General features: G+C 33.1%; 1 protein-coding gene across 4 annotated transcripts in view; it reads right to left on the minus strand.

The window, feature by feature from the left end:
* LOC145254654 (peroxisome proliferator-activated receptor delta-like) overlaps nt 1-15,000 on the minus strand; it is a 730,687-nt gene that overhangs the window by 353,329 nt on the left and 362,358 nt on the right. For all 4 annotated transcript variants that reach the window (XM_080113300.1, XM_080113298.1, XM_080113299.1 and 1 more), the window contains exon 3: nt 6,878-6,954. The gene's annotated coding sequence lies outside the window, so the exon portion shown is untranslated. The remainder of the gene's footprint in view (nt 1-6,877; nt 6,955-15,000) is intronic.

Raw genomic sequence — 15,000 nt, forward strand, 5'->3', positions numbered from 1 at the left:
CACACACGCATGAGGCAGTTGCCTGTCAACCCGCACTGTTGAGCTGTGAAACAACAAAACAGTATGTGGATGACTATAATGCTCTCTATCTTGGGTTGAGCACAGTAAGTTTGTGTTAAGTTTGCAGGTTGACAACAAGTAACGTAGAAAGCAATACACATGACGACTCAACAAACAAAGGTAGATCAAATAAGAAGTGTATTAGGAAAAAGTATATTTGCAGGATATTTACATAATGGTGTTAAATAAGAGAGTCTTTGCTGGAGAAACATATCTGCTCTCGGCGGCCTTCGGTGGCTTCTGGTGAACACACACTCAGACTAACTGAGTCTTCCTATTTATGTTTAATTACTATCCACATATGCAAATGAATGTGTGCCACCACAACACCCTCCTCCCAAGATTTGAAGTCGCACAGATTTCAATATTTTTTTTCTCTTTGGGATTTAACATTAATGGTTCATTAAACTTTCTTTTTCTACCTGATCTTCGGGGTTCATGTGTATATTGAGGCGGTTCCAAATTAAAGGATTCGTATATGATGTCCATCGTACTTAATTTCACTCATAAAAAAGTCGCATTTATTTTCTTTTACTTTAAACCCGAATTCTTGTATTCGAGTGAATACTTGTTTTAAATGCTCCTTATGTTCTTCTAGGGATTTGCTCCTGATAACAATGTCGTCCAGGTATGCACATGCGCACTCAATACCACTTAGCATGGTGTCCATCGCTTGTTGAAACATGGCAGGCGCTACTTTCATGCCAAAGGGCAACTGGTTGTATTTGTACAATCCCTTATGCGTGTTGATGCATAGTATTTTTGAACAAGTCTCCTCGACCGGTATTTGTAAATACGCGTCGCTCAAGTCTATCTTGGAGAAGATATTACCACCATTCAACTTTGTGAATATTTCCTCTGGGCTTGGTAGAGGGTAATGGTAATCTTGTAATATGGAGTTTAGACCTGTCAAAAAGTCTGCGCACACTCTGATTTCATCCTTCTTTTTCTTTACATATACGGTGGGGGCTGCCCAGTCGCTATGTTCTATTTTTGATAGTATTTCTGTCTGTTCTAATCTGTCTAATTCTTTATTAATCTTTTCCAACCCAGCGAACGGAACGTTTCGCTTTTTTCTAAAAATTGGGCTGGTGTTTTCTTTAAGTTCAAACGAGGCCTTAAATTTATTGCAACGACCTAATTAAGTCATAAATACATCAGGGAATAATTTTTTAAAGTCCTCTTTTATATTTTCTGTTGTTGGAGTAGTACATTCTATTTTTTTACAGAATGTATTAATTGGCTTATCCCAGAGTCCAGATTTCTCAATTAAATCTATTCGAAACAGGTTTTCGCTATTTTTCAATACGAACATTTTTAATTTCTTCGTAATCCCTTTAAATTTTATCGGAAGGATAACTTCTCCTTCAAATTTTATCTCACCACCAGTTACCGTCCAAGCTTATTTACTTGTTTTCATCATGGTTGGTTTACCCAACTTTTTCCATGTATTCAAGTTTATTATAGAAATATCGGATCCTGAATCCAGTTGTAATTTTATTAGCGTTTTAAATATTTCCGCTTTTATGCATTTTCGCCGATTTTTGTCTAATTTTTTATTTGATTTTGTTTGCTGTACTCTCTTTCTGGTGAAATCTTTATATCTGCAACAATCGCTTTTGTGTCCGACTTTTTGCAAATGTAGCATTTTTTTCTTCTTATAAGGGCAATCCGATTCTCAATGTCTTTCTGCGCATCTCTTACAGTTATATCTAGGAAGAGACTTGTTATATTCTTTACTATAATTATAATTATTATATTTGGAATATCTCGTTCCGTTTTGATTGCTTTTATTTGTATAGTTCTTGGTTGGTGTGTATGGTTTTCTAACCTTTCTTACATATGCCACTCCGGATTCTTCTATCTTTTTTGAATCCGTTTTTAGTGTAATGGCCCTTTCACAATCCTCTGCTAATTTCTGAAGTGTTAAATCTTGTTCAGATTCCAGCTTAGACAACATTCGTCTGCGTATTTCTGCATTCTTCGTGGAGACTAACCCTTGTTCGAAGATTAGGCATTTGAAATCTTCTACTGTTAGTTCCGCTAGCTTAAAATTATCGCAGTTTTTATTGACAACTGATGCGTATGTCAAATAATCTTGGTTGTCCATCTTCCTTAGATTCATACACAACCATCTCTTTTGAAAAAGAGATATATTCGGATTAAATAATTCTTTTAGTAATTTTACAGCTTCCATGAAATCTAATTCCGTAGTTTTTTTTTTTAGGTAGGATATAATCTACGAACTTGATGTGTTCTCTTACACCCAACTTCCTGATTTAGCCAACTTTTGCAGTCCAGTTGAAAGACATCCTCGTATCTTGTATAGTATGCTTCAAAAGTCTTTTCTTCCTCCGGCACATAATTAAATGTGTCCATGCTATTAAATATAGTTGTATGCGAGAAATTAGTACTGTCGACATTTTCTCGATTAGTCTTTAATAGTTCCAGTGTTTTAGCAAAACGTTAATTTTGCCTTTCTTCATATTCAAATTGTAATTTCTTCTGCCTTTCTTCTTGTTCAAGGTGTAATTTCTTCTGCCTTTTTTCTTGTTCAAATTGTAATTTCTTCTGCCTTTCTTCTTGTTCCATTTGCCATTTCAATAATTTCTCCTCTCTACGTGCATCTAGCTCGGATTGCGCCTTTTGTTGCGTCTGCAAAAATTGCATTAACATTCTAGATAAATCTTCCATTTTTATTATGTATCCTTCAGTAGCAGTAATGCAGTTACGAAGAAAAATTGTACAATTTCACATGCAACACAATATCCGTACCATATAAAATGGCTTGTGTTACAAAAAAAAAATTGTTCATAGTTCCTGTTTTCAATAGTAATATCGCTGCTCGAATAATATTTTCTCACTTCGCTAGCGAGTCAAGCTCACCCAACCACAACATAAGAACTGAGGCTTTTGCTGAAACCACAAAATACGATTTACTTTTCCGTTTTAGGCATTTCCTAATAAATAACAGTCGAACTTAAGTACAACTCTTCCCATAGAAAAAAAAAAGTTTTTCAACTCGAGTCACAATTGAAAAAAATAAAATTTATGGACTACATTATTTTTTTTTTTTATGTGACGTTTTACTGTCTTATATCCGTTATCCAGTGACAACTTTAGTTTAAAAAATCTTTCCTTGATTTTAGTTTAACTGTGGTATTTTTTTTCAAATACCGAAGAGAAAAAATTGGTTTACCAAAAAGTCTTTAGTTGGTATTTACAGCAATTTAGGAAATCCACTGGTGAACTTTTTTTTCTTCATATGTTACTTCCTTGTAATTTAGTAATACGAATCTGTTCTTTGTAATTTAGTAATACGAATCTGTTCTTCGTAATTTAGTAATACGAATCTGTTCTTCGTAATTTAGTAATACGAATCTGTTCTTCGTAATTTAGTAATACGAATCTGTTCTTCGTAATTTAGTAATACGAATCTGTTCTTCATAATTTAGTAATACGAATCTGTTCTTCGTAATTTAGTAATACGAATCTGTTCTTCGTAATTTAGTAATACGAATCTGTTCTTCGTAATTTAGTAATACGAATCTGTTCTTCGTAATTTAGTAATACGAATCTGTTCTTCGTAATTTAGTAATACGAATCTGTTCTTCGTAATTTAGTAATACGAATCTGTTCTTCATAATTTAGTAATACGAATCTGTTCTTCGTAATTTAGTAATACGAATCTGTTCTTCGTAATTTAGTAATACGAATCTGTTCTTCGTAATTTAGTAATACGAATCTGTTCTTCGTAATTTAGTAATACGATTCTGTTCTTCGTAATTTAGTAATACGACTGCAATTAAAGGTTTTGGCTTGTCTCTTTTTTTCCTACTAGTATTTTAGTAAATAAAATACTATTAATCGAGGTTACTTTTTTTTTAACCTGAATGTAGTTTTTGTTCTTGGAATTTGGGAAACAACCGTTTCTTTCTTTTAGTGTTTTACTTTGCGAGGAAAATATTTTACAGTTTTCCAATGTTCGCCGAATTATTCACTTTTTCCGCTTGAGTCGAACTTCTCTTTAGCGTAAAATCCGTTTTTACGACTATTTCCTTCGTCAAAACTTGTATTCCTTAGAAAGGTCAACCGTTGCGTTGTACTTTTTTTTAGTGAATTCTTTCCATTTCTTCGTCAAACTGTTATATTTGACGTTCATCCTCGTCGTCACTGTTAAGTTTGCAGGTTGAAACAAGTAACGTAGAAAGCAATACAAATGACGACTCAACAAACAAAGGTAGATCAAATAAGAAGTGTATTAGGAAAAGGTATATTTACAGGATATTTACATAATGGTGTCAAATAAGAGAGTCTTTGCTGGAGAAACATATCTGCTCTCGGCGGCCTTCGGTGGCTTCTGGTGAACACACACTCAGACTAACTGAGTCTTCCTTTTTATGTGTAATTACTATCCACATATGCAAATGAATGTATGCCACCACAACAGTTTGGGAAAATGAGTTAAAAATTTAAAAAAACATACAGAATACTGTTAGAAGCCCTTTCAATATATGTTACTGTGACATAGACTAACATATGTTCGGTGGGTTCTTAACAGTATTTTGTATAGTTATTTATTTTTAACTGATTTCCCTAAAACTTACTGTGTTCAACAGCGCCATTTTAAATTTTCCAATACATCCGCAAGTCTATATGTTTTTCGAGCTGAATAAACATGTTACATTAAATAAAAACACTAAAAGATTATCCAGTTAGGTAGAAAAGTTAGTTATCTTGCCTTTGATAACATTTATTTGTTATATATTTGTTTTTTGACAACTTTTTCGAATCTAGGTTTATAGCAATACAAACCCAAGATCGATAAGCGTAGTAAAAAATACATAGTAGGCAGGTTGAACCGGCTTCCTCTGAATGTGTAAGTGACAAGGAAAATATTAAATTCATAAGCGGTCCCCAATCGCTTGCATATTTCGATCAAGAGAGATGACGGCGTAAGGTGTTTTCTGCTCTTACAAAGAGATGCAGATGTCCTCCTACATACAGCGCCTGGTATTCTAATATTGTAAGCCGTCTCATACTAGTCAGGCTCAACTTTGCTTAACTTCGGTGATTTAACGAAAACTAGTGTGACAACATAATTATGTCTGCTAGTATATACGCCTGCCTCTTAAAGAACTGAGTTCTTGTTGTTGAGTACATTACGTTGAAATGAAAAAAAAAGTCGGTCACTTAAGCCCAAGTGTGCAGATCGTGATGTTGAAATCATTTCACAACTTTAGACCTTCTTGAATGACAGTTACGCTTTCTATAAATGTCAATTTCAACTATATCTTCGCTTCGGTTCACGTTGGCCGAGCGGTTTGTTCCTTGCTAATAGATTTATAGATGACTTCGTGGCCGGGTTCGAACCTCCCGACCTGCGGTAATCGTGAATCTCTGTACTGCTGGTTCCCTAAAGGATGAAACACTAGTATTTGTAGGTATTAGAAATACTTATAGTAATGCATATATAAGAGAGAGAGAAGGAGAAAGAGAGAGAGAGAGAGAGAGAGAGAGAGAGAGAGAAATAAAAAAAGGAACAAACCAAGCCACGCACTCATCAACGTCTCGTCTATATTGTAAGACTTTTCTGGATAAATAAAGTAATAATCTCTACAATTATATAAATGCTACTGTGAGTTCGTTCCTTATAGACTCCGAAACGGCTGAACAAATTTTCTTTAAAATTTACAGAACTTTAGTGTATAAGTCTGGGAGTGATCTTAGTTAAGTTTTGTCTCAGAATACCTCTGATAATTACCGATAATCGATAATCGAAACCGTTATTTCAATTTATCTATCATCAGCAAAGCTATTTTTCCATATTGATAGCGTGTGCTATTTTTTTTTTACTATTTATTTATTATTTTTTGTTTTTGCATAACGTGGCCTGTAGGTTCAAACTCCACACGTTATTTTTTTTTTCATTAACTGCAAAGAACTTTACCAGACTTGAAAATTTACGTGTTCTTTTTTTTTGTTTTTTTGTTTTTTGTTTTGTTTTTCATGACGTGGTCTGTAGGTTCAAACCCCGCACGTAAATTTCTTAAGTTTTTTTTTGTTTTGTTTACTGGAAAAATGTTTATATAAAATAATTTTAAAAAGCTTTGACCTCTTGCCAGCCAAATTGTCGTCCAAAAAATGATTAAATAGCTTGCCGCATGTCTTTTTTTTTTTTTTTACACATTGGTCACCACTTATCAAGGCCCGCAAGCCACTCAGGGATAAGGGTTATTGCAAGTACATTACGTTAGTGTGGAGATTTGATGAAGTGCTTACTTAAGGGGGCGGTTCATTAGGAATTTGTTAATGTCTGAATACCCTTTATGTAAAATTTCGAATGTTTATACCCAGAATTGGCTAAACAGTTTTCTAGAGACCGCAAAGATGAAATCTATTGAACTTTGACCCCTTGACAGCCAAATTTTCGACCAACAACCGATTAAAAAGATTGCTTTATGTCTGAATACATTTTATGTAAAATTTCAAATGTTTAGACCGTTTGGCCGAGTAATTTGGTAGAGGTCAATTTTTCTTTAAAGATTTTACCCCAATTTTGATAGATATATATATATATATATATATATATATATATATATATATATATATATATATATATATATATATCGAGTTATGCTAATTTGAGTTGTTTTCATATATATTTGTATATAGCCTGGGATTTCCTAGTATATCTGTTAATTTTACTTTCCTCTTTTAAAATACGTTTATTTATTATTGCGATTCTTATATACGTAAATCGCCTTAGCAGCTAGGAAAATGTGCCACAAGTCATGCGGTAAATCCTATTACCTACCTTGATCGTTTTCTTTTTGTCACACACGAGGAGAAATGAACAAAGGAAGACGTCTAGTACAAGTCAGGTTGACTTACCTAAACAAAAAGAGAAAAATGTGAGATAAAAGTTATAGGTTAAGACAACTTTATCAAAAAATTATTTAACTAAATGTAACATGCACTATTTCAGCAGTTAAATAAAATAAACATGTTTTAATTTAATGTCATTCGATTTACTGTGCATCAAATTGATATTTACTGTGACAAAACCATAAAAAAATCATAAAGATCAAGACGGAATTCAGGAAATTTGAAATACCTACAAGTTGATAAAGAGGTTTTTCATCGAAATATATCCTACAACACACTCGCATACATTATATCACTTTGTAGAAAATTTAGCTAATGAAATAAGATTTACTACAGAATTTAGGAGATGCGAAATACCTACAATTGAAAATGGGTGTCTTTGGTCATCCTTGGTCTCAAACACTTAAAGGGGAAAACTTGAATTCCGGAGAGACCTTGAGTGCCTACTAAACACTATCCTCGAGTGTCTAAAGTCTCTCTGTGCAGGGGTTTGTCAGAACAACCCGGCATGAGGATACCTTTTTTCCTAGAAGTAAACCCTGACCAAATATTCAATTGCATAGTATTCGCTGCCCAAATAAGATCTCCTCACTATGGCTAACTAACATCTCTTAAATTCGGTGATATGACAAGTACCGGTGTGTCACCCTAACTAGCCAGACATCCCCACGCATAAACTAAGTGACGTTTTCTCTGCCTCTCTGTCTGTCTATTCGTAAATCACGTTTTCAAATAATGTAATTGATACGTTATGAAATATCAGAGATCCTAACTTATTTTTATAACAATAAATTGCAAAAAAACAAACAAAAAAACCCCCTAAAAAACGACGCCATGACCGTAATTTGAAACCTTCATTCTGATGTTCTACGAATTGAGCTATGTCGATATTCTTAAAAGTGAGTTTTAAAACATTAACCAAATAATTAAAGCTTGGAAATGTTACCACACACTGAATCAATGGATTATAAATCTAAGAGGTACCTTCAATAAGTTTCAAGACTTTTTTTTCTACAGTCATCTAAAATTATCGCAAACTGTTGAAAACTCAGTGTTATTGATATACAACTTATGAGATGACTGACCAATTTTGGAATACACGTTCTTTAATGCCTACTAGACACTATCCTCGAGTGGCTAAGGTCTCTCTGTACAGGGGTTTGTCAGAACAACCTGGCATGAAGATACTTTTTCCATAGAAGTAAACCCTGACCAAATATTCAAAATCACATAGTATTCGCTGCCCAAATAAGATCTCCTCACTATGGCTAACTTACATTAGCTTTTATGAGGAATGGTGTACCTTCTCCAAGTGATGTTACCTCAAGTAACAGCACGAAGCTGGATAATCCACCAGACTAGATAAATTCTTGTCCTGGAATCCAGTAAGACCAAGAGACCAAAATAAAAAAATATACTACAACGTATGAAAATGGTTAATTGGGGAGAGGAAAATTATGTTCTCAATTTCTTTACTAACTCAGTGTTTGAGAGACAAAGAACTTTAATGGAACATTCGAATATCTATGTATCTCGTATAGATTTCAAGTGTTAGCCCCAGGTTGTGGGCCTCCTGATTTCTGAGAACTTCGACTGAAGTAAAATAAAATTAAAATAGTTTATTCTACTCTTTACTAGAAATATCTCAGTCACGACAATACCACATTCACTCCAGCGGCTGTCCTACTTAAAGTAAACCCAAATTAAAAAAAAATGAATTATTTTTATTTTATTTTTTTTTTAATTACATTTACACCCCAAACAAGGCACATTGCCACTTTGTTGTAGAGGGCTACTCTCAGGGACATAAGCATCAGGGGTACTGTGTAGGAAGTTGGCCAGCAAGATGTCGGTTCACGTTACACTTGAACTTCTGCATGTCAGTACAGTCGGGGAAGCAGGGACCCGGAAGGGAATTCCAAAGTCTAGCTGTCCCGAGGAAGAAACTACTGGAGTATTGTTGCATCTAGGGATCTTTACTGTGAAGGAGTGGGATTTAGCTGCTTGTTGGGTTTGTCGGGGGTATTTATGTCGAGGGGACACAAGTGCTTACAGTTCGTCAGAGCATTCACCGTTAAAGTACTTGTAGAACAGACAGAGGGATCCAACATTTCGTCGATGGGACAGAGGCTTAAGTTTAACTGACAGTTCAGGGCCTATCAGATTGGCGACTCTCTTTTGAACCTTGTCTAGGAGCGAGAGACTAGTAGCAGATGCACCAGCCCAAATATGACAACAATACTTCAATTATTTACAATAATAACATTTCATTGGCGAAGGAATGGGGAATAAACGACAAACAAAAAGAAATTGGTTAGTAAAGCCCTCCCAACCATTTTCTAAATAATAGACTAACCACTCTTTTTCGGTTTACCGGATTTTAATAAAGAGGTTTTTCATCGAAATATTTCATGGAACACACTCGCATACATTATAACATTGAAATAAGATTCATTACAAATGAACTTATTCGTGTTTGTCTCTCTTGTCAATGCCGATATATTTCCATTTTTTATAGTGTTATAGTGTTTAATACTCTGTTATATAAAAATTATTCGACATCCTCAAGTAAACTACATCAATTATTTTGATTGGTCGGACTACTATTGTCCTTTCTTGGGTGTTCTTTTTACATTTTTCGGACAATTTAACAACAAAAAAACCCTCTTCGGGTGTATGCACTCGAACTCGGGAATCTTTCTGTCAACTTTGTTAATCTGGACGAAATTCCGAAAATAACACTAAAGATGAGAATATTAAGCTGCATAATCAAATAAATACGAATTATCAATCTTTATCTATCAAATTGATAAACGCAAAAAAAACCCCATCTATTTATTAAAAAAAAAAAAAAAAAAAAAACGAAATATATCTTATAGGCTTATTCGTAACGGACACACAAGATAAACATATACAAAAGCATTTTGAGATAAAATTTTTCTTGGTTGCTCTAAAAATATTGATCGATTTTTTTTACGAAGGTTTTATAAATATACTAGCAGAGTACCCGGCGTTGCTCGGGACCATATAAAACAATGAAAAAAAAATGAAGGTTTTTTAACATACTTTTATTCTTAAGATAGAGGAAATTTTGATGTCTATATATCATTTGCTATCTCGAGCAAAAGAATATTTTATTTACCCTAGGACGGGTATGGAATAATTGTACCTTCCTTAGGATAGGTAATTTCGAGCACGTATATTTTACCTTAGCTAGGACGGGTAATGTACACCACAAATTCAAAATAAGTTTACCTTCCATCAGACGGGTAATTTATATACATATATCAAATAATTTAACATACTCTCGACAGGTATTATAGAACATATATGAAAGTCCACCATAATTTGGGGAAAAAATGAAATCATTTTAGAAGACGGATCATTAGGATTTGCAAATTAAAAAGCAATTTTAGATTAAAAAATTTCTTGGTTGCTCCAAAAATCTTGATCCATTGTTTACGAAAGTTTTATAAAAATACAACGTATGGTAGAGCGTGAAATACCGTCTCCAAAACCAATACCTGAAAGTAGGTGTGATCGTGGCAGTCAAAGATGCGTTTTTGGTAATCAGTCCGGCAGATGAATGGTCTGTGGTGTGGCGATTGCGCGCAGTCATTTGCAAAATTTATCGAACGAAGTCTAGAGTAATGGAAATATGGAGAAGTATGTTGTGCTTAGATTCCATCGGTATGATTATCAGTGAGTAATCGCCGATGAGGACAACTCCTAGTGAGTACAATCAATAGTAATATGTATACGTTAATGAAGAAAAAAATGGGGAAGAAAACGGCCGAAAAGATGAGGACAAAAATTGGAAGAAGAAGACGAAGAAAAAGCGAAGAAAAAGAAAACGAAAATAGAGAAAAAGAAGACGAACAAGAAGATAAAGAAGGAGAAACAGAAAAAGAAGAGGAAGAAGAAGAAGAAGAAGAAGAAAGTACAAGAGAAAGAGGGAGAAAAAGAAGAAGAAAAAAGATAAAGAGGAAGAAAAAGACGAAAACGCAAAAGAAGACGAATAAGAAATAAAAACGAAGAAGAAGACGAAGACAAAGAAGAAAAAGACCACGAATAAAACGAAAAAGGGTCAGACGAAAACGAAGATGAAAACAGAGAAGATGAAGAAGATGAAGAAGAAGAAGAAAAAGAAGAAGAAGAATTATTCCGCCGCATTATTGTTTCGGGGGTGGAGCACAAACCCAATGGTTTTGTATGTGAAAAAAAGCTGTTGCTGGGAGGGGATAAAGAAGGGGGTTGGAAACAAATTCCACAATGCGAGAAAAAGATATTCTGTAATGATCGTGTACGATTTTTTCGATGCACGGAACAAATATTTTTCAACGTCACATTTGAAATTTGGAATTCACAAGACATGCCAACAATGCTCCCTCTTACCAATCTCTTTCTTATCTCCACCCTCTCTCTCTCTCTCTCTCTCCTCTTCCTCTCGTTCTAAAAGGAATGCTTTAAATAAAACAGTTTTGTACAATTTTCATGACCTCTTGCAATCATTAAAATCACAATAATGTTTAAAATGACTTTGAAATTTGATAGAAAAACATTACCTAAATCTTCTCGGATTAGGCATGGAGTTCATCGAAAGTCTCAGAAAAGCTTCAAAGAAAAATAATTTTCATTCTATCTATATATCTATAAAAATGATAATGTGTGCGAGGACACTTCTCAACCTATATACTCAACGAATTTTTGATCTGCAAAATTGAAATTTGGTATAAAGGGTATTCAGACACGGAGAAAACTTTTCTATACGTTTTCACCCACGAAAAAGAAAAAAAAAACGCTGTTAGGGGGTAAAAATTGGAAAAGTGGAACGTAAGAGGGGGGTCATCATATATATATATTTTTTTTTACTTAAAAGAAGTGAACTTTCTTTTTAATTTATTAATTTTCCGACTACTATCCTTAATTTTTTATAGTTGTTGTTTAAATAAATAAAATAAAGAAATTACTCATCTCAAAGAATTCCAATAATTAAATAATATAAAAAAGGGAACTGTTTAGAAAAAAAAATCCAAACAAAAAGAAAACCCCATAATACTCGCGTGCACTCGTTTCCATTTATATATAAATTCAAATATTATATTTATGCGCATTTTACAACTGGGCAATACCGGGTGGCCTGCTAGTATTTGATAAAATAAAATTTACAGCGTTACTCGGTTTTCCTATTTTGTCCCTTCAACCTTACAAACTAATGTTTTCGAAGAATCCCTTTTCTAACATGGATAAAAATCGATTAAATGATTCTGATTTTAGAAAATGCCTAAAATACATATCTTAACCTTAATAGATATTTTTTAAGGAAATGAAGTTCAATAAATATATAATTTTTCTTACTCGGGAGAGCACTACTTATCAAGGCCCGTAAGCCACTCTAGGATAAGCGTCAAAGAAAGGTAATTGTTTGGGTTGTCATTTCATTTCGATTTTGTTTAATTTCATGTCGAAGGTAGAGTATTGGCCAAAGTGACTAAAGAAATGAGTTATTGCACGCCAATCACCAACCTGGTAATTTTCTACCCCGTGGGTATATGTATATATAATCATTATAGTAAGAAAATTAATATATATATATATATATATATATATATATATATATATATATATATATATATATATATATATATATATAACAGCCCCTTTAAAAACTCGCTTCTTACCGTTGAGCCATTCCAGTTGAATTAAGTCGGTCAATTTAGCACTTATGCATAGATCATCGTATAACGATTAGATCACCCTGACTGACGTAAAGAACATTTAAAATTAAAATATGTAAATTCAACGTTATTTTACGTGGTTAATGGTAGCCAAATGGATAGGTCTTTGTTAATCGAACCAGAGATGGCTCGTGTTGCCGAGTTCGAATCTGTCGACTGGTGTTAATCGTGACATCCTGTAACGAATATTCCTGAAAGGATGAAACACTACTGTCTGTAGGTATTTGACTATTATAGTAAAAAAAAAAAACAATTATATATAATATATGTAAAGGAGCGTTTCGTTTCTGTATTAAAACAGTTCAATTTGGAAATGATGTTTTCGTTCTTTTTTAAACGAGAAATAGCCATTGATTTACAAATGAGCATCCTAGCGTTTCTCCTCATAACGTCTTATATCCTTTGAATTCTTACTTGAAATGAATATTATCGTTAGTATTCAAAATATTGGACAGTTAAAGGCGCGTTTCTTCATTTGTATTTACTGTTAAATTTTTAATTTTTCGATTATATGTGTATAAGTTCCATGTGCATGTGCGTACTTATATGTGTATATATTTAAAACTGACGTGGCACCTTCTCATTGGCTATACCTCCTTCTCCTCCTCTATCCTTTTTCTTTCTATTTTTCCCCGTGTATGCTCATTACTTTCACTACACCGATGAAGACTGAAGGATCATTCGAAAATATGTACTTGTAAAAAAAAAACGTTTAAAAAAAATTTTTTTTTCATAATATTATTTTGTATTCCTGCACGTCATCAATTGAAAACGAATGCTAGTCTTGCAGCACTGATGAGTTGTGATACAGCTAAACAGTACTGTATGTGGATGACTCCATATATTTTAATCCCCCCCATCTTTGGGTAGCGCACTGTCGTAAATGAATCTAACCCGCTGTTTAACTGGCTATAAATCAAGGCTCGCTGATTGTTTGTTTGTAAATAACAAGCATCTTTGTTTGTAAATAATACGCATATTTGTAAATAACAAGCATCTTTGTTTGTAAATAATAAGCATATTTGTAAATAGCAAGCATCTTTGTTTGTAAATAATAAGCATATTTGTAAATAGCAAGCAGAGTAAGAGCGGTGGGCGAATGTTTATTTAAAATGGACATTTGCTAAAGTCCTATTGGTCGATGGGGAATACGGCCGACTATTAACGCGATTGTTGTAGGTTCAATTCCCAGCTTGAGAAAGATGCTTGTCTTGCCGCACTGATGAGCTGTGATACAACGAAAAAGTACTGTATGTGGATACATACATACGTACATGCATACATACATATGTATATATATATGTGTGAATAAAAAGGAAAAATGTCATATATCACATGCGAAAGAGGAGAAGTTCAGTTCAGAACAGAAAGAGAACTGAACTCCTCTTTCGCATGTGATATATGACCGTCTTCCTGTACATCCTCGCCTAGAAATCCTGATGATGTCCCTTGAAATGGGGACGAAACGTTGATTTTATTTTTGTTTTTACTCTTTTAGATTCTTCATTTTTATTCACATAACGTCTAAACCATCGTTTATATCTTGCTTTATTTTATTCATATGTATATATATATATATATATATATATATATATATATATATATATATATATATATATATATATATATATATAGACATCCACATCCCGTACTGTTTACCTGTTTCACAGCTCACCAATGCGGCTACACAGGCAATTTCCTCAAGTCAGGATCGAAACCCGACCACCCAAATGAAAGTTAAGTCTTCTCATCATTGCGCTATGGGGCTGCTACTGTGTGGGCAATGAATTAACGATGTTTTGACATCGTCCAAATGCTCCCGCTTGATATTTTTACAAAAAGATGTCGCTTAATACGCTAATGACCGTTTGTATATCATTTCCCAATACCCACCCATTATATATATATATATATATATATATATATATATATATATATATATATATATATATATGAATGGAAATGTATAAAAAAAATAGGAAAAGTATACAAGCTTATAACTTTTCTTTATTCGTTTTCAATTGGTACAGGAATACAAAATAATATTATGAAAAAAATTAAAAAAACGTTTTTTACAGATATATATTTTCGACCGATCCTTTAGTCTTCATCGGTATGTATATGTGCGTGTATATATATATATATATATATATATATATATATATATATATATATATATATATACATACATATATATATATATACATATATATATACATATATATATACATATATATATATGCATATATATATATACATATATATATATATATACATATATATATATACATATATATATATAAGTTGAGAGCGT

Source organism: Euprymna scolopes, chromosome 30 (assembly GCF_053919585.1).
Source record: "Euprymna scolopes isolate OS-2025 chromosome 30, ASM5391958v1, whole genome shotgun sequence".
Taxonomy (NCBI): domain Eukaryota; kingdom Metazoa; phylum Mollusca; class Cephalopoda; order Sepiida; family Sepiolidae; genus Euprymna; species Euprymna scolopes.